Source organism: Chrysochloris asiatica, unplaced genomic scaffold (genome assembly GCF_000296735.1).
Source record: "Chrysochloris asiatica unplaced genomic scaffold, ChrAsi1.0 scaffold00005, whole genome shotgun sequence".
NCBI lineage: Eukaryota > Metazoa > Chordata > Mammalia > Afrosoricida > Chrysochloridae > Chrysochloris > Chrysochloris asiatica.
Genome location: NW_006408523.1, coordinates 436,836 through 442,715, shown reverse-complemented (window position 1 = coordinate 442,715; position 5,880 = coordinate 436,836). Strand labels below are relative to the sequence as shown.

The 5,880-nt window shown below is 43.1% G+C and overlaps 1 protein-coding gene across 1 annotated transcript in view; it reads left to right on the top strand.

Moving 5' to 3' along the window:
• The window catches only part of LOC102816916 (relaxin receptor 2-like), a 109,250-nt gene that overhangs the window by 1,053 nt on the left and 102,317 nt on the right, over positions 1 to 5,880 (top strand).

The following is a 5,880-nucleotide window of genomic DNA, read 5'->3' as shown; positions in this document are numbered from 1 at the left end:
TTTGTTACGGTTGAATTGCACTCCACAAAGTCCTTCAATGGCTAAGTTTTCAAAAGTAGATCACCAGGCCTTTCTTCCAAAGACCCTCTGGGTGGACTTGAACCTCCAACCTTTCATTTAACAGTTATGCTAACTACCCACAACACCCAAGCCTCCATTGTGTCTTCAGTGCCCAAGAAGGAGTTTTGGTGTTGCGCTATAAGGTAAGCCTTTGCTAATGGCAAGGTAGGTAGTTCAAACCCACTAATCACTCCTTGAAAACCCTAAACAGGGTTGCTATGAGTTGGCACCAACTCGGTGGCACTTAACAACAACAGCTAACAAGGTGTGAAATGTGAAAACTCAGATGCAAAAATTTGAAAACGTAGATGCAAAACTGAAAACTTAGATGCAGTGCTCCAACCAGCAAGCTTCAATTCAGGTATTACAAATGTCAACAAAAGTAAACTAAATAGGTGTGTGATTCTGGAAGCTGTGTTTTGTGGACTCAGGGGTCCCTGATTTAAGAGCATCTTTGAGGGGAGAAGGGACAAGCTGGGACAATTGAGGCGAATGGGGACAGTGAAGAGCTGTGTGGAACACAGTAGCTGGTGGGTGGGTTTGAACTGTAAATCTATCTTTTAGTAATTAAGCACTAAACTGTTGAACCACCAGGACATCCTCTTCTAGTTCCACTATTTTACAACTCAGAAAAATCTACAATGGATCAAAAAATGAAAAAAAAAGGAATACAACTTTTCTAAAGAAGAAATTGGAGGGAAGATAATCCAAGAACGTCTAGTTGATCTGATGCTAATTCAAAAGTTGTTGTTGGGTGACACCTAATTGGTTCCAGTTCACAGAACCCCTGTGCACAACAGAATGAAACACTGTCTGGTCCTGCACCAGCCTCGAGATCTTTGTTAAACTTGAGCCCATTGCTGTTTGCTGCCACTGTGTCACCCATCGCATTGTACCTCTTTGTACATTTTGCAGTAATATTGTTGTTGTTGTTGTTAGGTGCCATCGAGTCAGTACCAACCATAGCGACCTTATGCACAGCAGAACGAAACACTGCCTGAACCTGGGCCAACCTCACTACTGTTGCCACGCTTGAGTCCATTGATGCTGCCACTTGGCCAACCCATCTCGTTGGGGGTCTTCCTCTTTTTCTCTGATCCTTCACCTTACCAAACATGATATCCTTCTTCAGTGACTGCTCCCACCTCACAATATGTCCAAAGTATGAGAAATGAAGTTTGGCCATCTTGGCCTCCAGGGAGCACTCTGGCTGCACTTCTTCCAAAACAGATCTATTGGTTCTTTTGGCAGCCCATGGCACTTTCAATATTCTCCTCCAACACCATCACTCAAGACATCAATTCTTCTACAGTCTTCCTTATTCACTGTCCAGCTTTCGCATGCATATGAGCTTAGTGAAAATACCATGGCTTGGGTCAAGTGCACCTTAGTCCTCAAGCTGACATCTTTGCTCTTCAACACTTTAAAGAGGTCCTGTGCAGCAGATTTGCCTAATGCAATACGTCGTTTGATTTCTTGACTGCTGCTTTCGTGAGTGTTGGCAGTTTATCCAAGAAAAATGAAGTCCTTGACAACTTCAATCTTCTCTCTGTTGATAAGAATGTTGCTTACTGGTCCAGTGGTGAGGACTTTGTTTTTATTTGCAGTAGCAGTACAATCCAAATTCAGTGGGCAATAGCTAAGAAGGGATGGTGAGAAAATAGCCTTAAATCAAAACAACTAAACCCGTTGCCATTGTTATCTGTTCTCCATGGAGACCCTGCGTGTGTCAGAGTAGAATTGTGCTGCCTAGAGTTTCCAATAGCCAGGACTTTCTTCCAAGTTGCCTCTGGTTGGGCGTGAACTGCCAACACCAAAGACTCCATAGAAGTCGTCTTGTCCAGATAAAAATAAACAGCTGAGCTTCTGCAATCATTAAAGAGGGCAGTGTGTGTGGAGGTACGTACCCCAAACCAAACCCATTGCCAGTGATGGAGTCAATTCTAACTCATCTAGACCCTAGAGAGGGTTTCTGAGACTGTAAATCTTTACAGGAGCAAAAAGTCTCATCTTTCTCCCGCAGAGGGATCAGTGGATTTGAACCACTGACATTGCAGTTAGCAGTCCAGTGCTTACCCTACAGTGCTACTGGGGTTCCTTGGAAGTACATAAAGAAGCTAATTGAAAGTGAGACAAATGTGTGTTTCTTCAAGTATCCAGGAAGACAAGATAACCTGAGAAGCAAATCTTCTAAGATTGAACTGGTAAACTGTATGCCCCTAAGGAAAAAATGCACAGGAGTGTCAACTTCCCTAACACTGGTATCTTTTCTGTAACCACAAATCCTTAGGTAAATGAATAAAGAAAGAAATGGATGAATAAATAACTATCACACAGAGCAGAGAGAGAAGTTAGGAAGAAGAAAGCAAGGAGCGGGGAGACAAGAATGTCCTGGTGTGGCGCTGTGGGTTAATGCACTGGAATGCAAAGCCGTTTGAACCACAAGGTCGGTGGTTCAAGTTCACCAGCTGCTCCTCAGAAACCCTATCTATACAGGGTCGCTATGGGTTGGAATCGACTCGACAGCACTTAACAACAACAACAACAAGGAACAACAGTGTGAGACGATTGTGAGACAATGCCAATAAAGCAAATGCTAATAAAGACAATGTTTCAAAAAGTTTGTGGAAAACTGGAGTTAAAAGACAATGGAATGCTCCCAGGAACCCTATACAGAGTCGCTATGGATTGATACGCTGGCTATGGGTTGAAACACTCTTGTATATCTTACAGGATCAGGAAAATAAAACCCTAATCAGAAAACCCCAAAGTACAAAACCAGAGAATGGTGTTAATATCAAAACCAACCTTTTTGTTTTGTTCATACTTTTTTTGATGAGTGTGGAACATATATTATTACTGTTGGGTGTCTCCATTCAAAGAAACATGAGAAGCAAATATTCATCCTTAAGGAACGGATACATTTGGAGGTAGCAGAAGTCTAAGAAGATCCTCCGGATAGTGCAAACGGTGAATGTGCTTGGTTGCTATCTGAAACACTGGAGGCTCAAATTCACCTAGAGACACCTCAGAAGAAAGGCGTGGCAATCCAATTCCAGGGAAAAACCACCCTTGAAAACTCAAGAAGCACAGTTCTATTCTGACATACATGGGGTCCTCATGAGTCAGAATGAGTCAACACCAGCTGGTGTGGCTGTGGGTATTTTAAAACTGACTTCAGTGATTAATAATTGCATCCTTTAAATTGCAAACTTTTCTAGCATCTTTGTTTAGTGGGAGGAGAGAGCCCAGCTGTTTCATCCTGCAGGCAAGAAGTGTATTGGCAGAACTGGTTGAAAGGATGCGTCTAAAAATATTTTTTTTGGTGAGGTGGGGTGGGCTGGTGGGTGGGTACAAACCTGAGTTACCAGTATTTTCCATCCTGTTTTTAAAGAGGGAACTGAATGGCGACCATGTTCCACAGTGCCACCTAGTGGTCGTGGGGGACGGGGCCGGAAGCGAAAACAAGGCATTTGTCGTTCCGGAGCCTAATCTGTGTGTCAGGGAAGAGCGAGTTGGGCAGGATGAACTGCAGCCTCTATGTTGTTGCTGTTAAGAGCCGTCGGGTCAGTTCCAACTCTTAACAACTCTGGATAGGGTTTCTGAGGAGCTGGTGAGTTTGAACCACCGACATTGCGGTTCAGACCTTATCCTACAGTGTCACACCAGGATTCAGGGCTGACACTCCACCACGTGGATATGGTTCCCAGCCTGCATCTCAGGGACCTTCTCAAGTCTAAAGCCAGGGCGTCTCTATGAGGTTATATAGAAGGTATGAAACCGCTAAACTGGTGTCTGAGATTTCTGTCTGAGAATTAACAGGAACCAGTCAGACACAGAAATGCACAGTTTTATACAATTTTATAACCCTGCAGGCACAACAGTTAAGCGCTGCGCTGCTAGGCAAAAGGTTGGCGGTTTATACCCACCCATCGTCTCTGCAGGAGCAAAACCTGGGGATCTGCCCCTGGAAAGCCTAAGGGGGAGGTTTACTCTGTAATGCCAGGGGTCCTCAGGTGTCAGAATCTATTTGACAGCACTCGACAACACAGTAAGGAGTTCTGGTGGCACAGTGGTTTAAGTGTTAAGATGCTGACCTGAAGGTCGGCTGTTGTAACTCACCGCCAATCTTGCAATTCAAACGGCTTTGAAGTCTGGCTCATTAACCCGCAGCGCCACACTAGGACTCCATATATAAGAGTATATATGAGTATATAGTGACCCAATAGATGACAGCCTAGGAAACCCTGTGGGACAGTTCTCCTCCATTACACCAGGGGGCGCTGTGAGTGGGTGATCTATAAGAGTATATATGAGTATATAGAGACACAATAGATGACAGCCTAGGAAACCCTGTGGAGCAGTTCTCCTCTTTTACACCAGGGGGCGCTGTGAGTGGATGATCTATAAGAGTATATATGAGTATATAGTGACATAATAGATGACAGCCTGGGAAACCCTGTGGAGCAATTCTATTCTGTCACAGGGGGGCGCTGTGAATCAGAGTCCACTTGATAATAATGACAGTTTATATGGAACATAACAAGCACAAACGGGACATTAGATGCCGCTTTAGGATTGCCACGAACTGGAAGCTCAAACTCCACAACAATAGCAGTTGGAAGAGACAAGAATCTTCCCCCGGAGCCCACAGAGATAGCCAACCCCTGGGGCTGGTGTCCTCAATTCAGGCTTCCAGCCTCCTAAACTGTGAGAAAATAAATCTCTGTTTGTTAAAGTCATCCCCTTTTGGTATTTATTTTATAGCAGCACTAGGGACCTGAGACCCCCACTTAGATGTTATTCTTCTTTGAAGGAAACCCACATCTGAACCTTGGGAAGGTTTTCGCCAACAGGCACAGATGAATTCATGTGTTAAAACTGGGTCACATGGATTTAAATTTGTGTCACATGCTGGTATGGGAAGAATGTTCAGTCTCATGAGCGATCTAAGGAAATAAGTGGATATATTCCATGTTGAGTGTTTAGTACATTTTGATCTTTTCAGTAATAAAATGTGAGGTCAGGTTTTATTTAAAATCTTATCAAACATGCTTGGGAACAAACATTGTCACATGACCTATCAATGGTTTTGTTACACTACTAAACTCTCTGTTGTTGTTAGTGCCATCAGTTCCAACCCATAGTGACCCTGTATAGAGTTTCCTAGGAGCAGCTGGTGAGTAGTCCAGCACTTATCCTACAGAGCCATAGCAGGACTCCAACAATTCTGTTAACAGATGGAAATTTGTCTCTTATCTCATGTAAACTGCTCCTCAAGGAAATTGTATACAGAACATGTCTCATACGATGTGAAGCAGAGGATGAATGGGACCAACTCAGATTTATATAGAGAAAGAGCTTCTTCAGAAATCTGAATTTCCTTGCTTGTAAAGTACTAAAACTCAAAACCTTTTTCATTCTCTGCCTAACTCCCGAGATAACGCAATTCTGAAAGATCCAGAGGGTAGGTTCAAAATATGCTTTTCATTATAGCTGATGAAATATTCATAAATCACTTATCTCTTTGATTTATAAAAAGATGGTCTTGATGTTCAAGTTTCAGTTGGATCATAAATATTTGTTAAATGAGAATGGGTTTATTGAGTTGGGAGTCTTGTATGCTCGCTCCGTCTTCCTAACTAGTCTGTGATCATGGAATTTTAAAAAAAACCCTTTCCTTTTCTGGGTCTCAGATTTCTCACTGATAAATGAGGGGCATTCATTGTTTTAACTCTGTAGCTGTTTCCAAGGAAACCTGGTGGTACCATGGATAAAGTGCTGGGTTGTTAACTGAAAGGTCAGTGGTTGGACCCACCA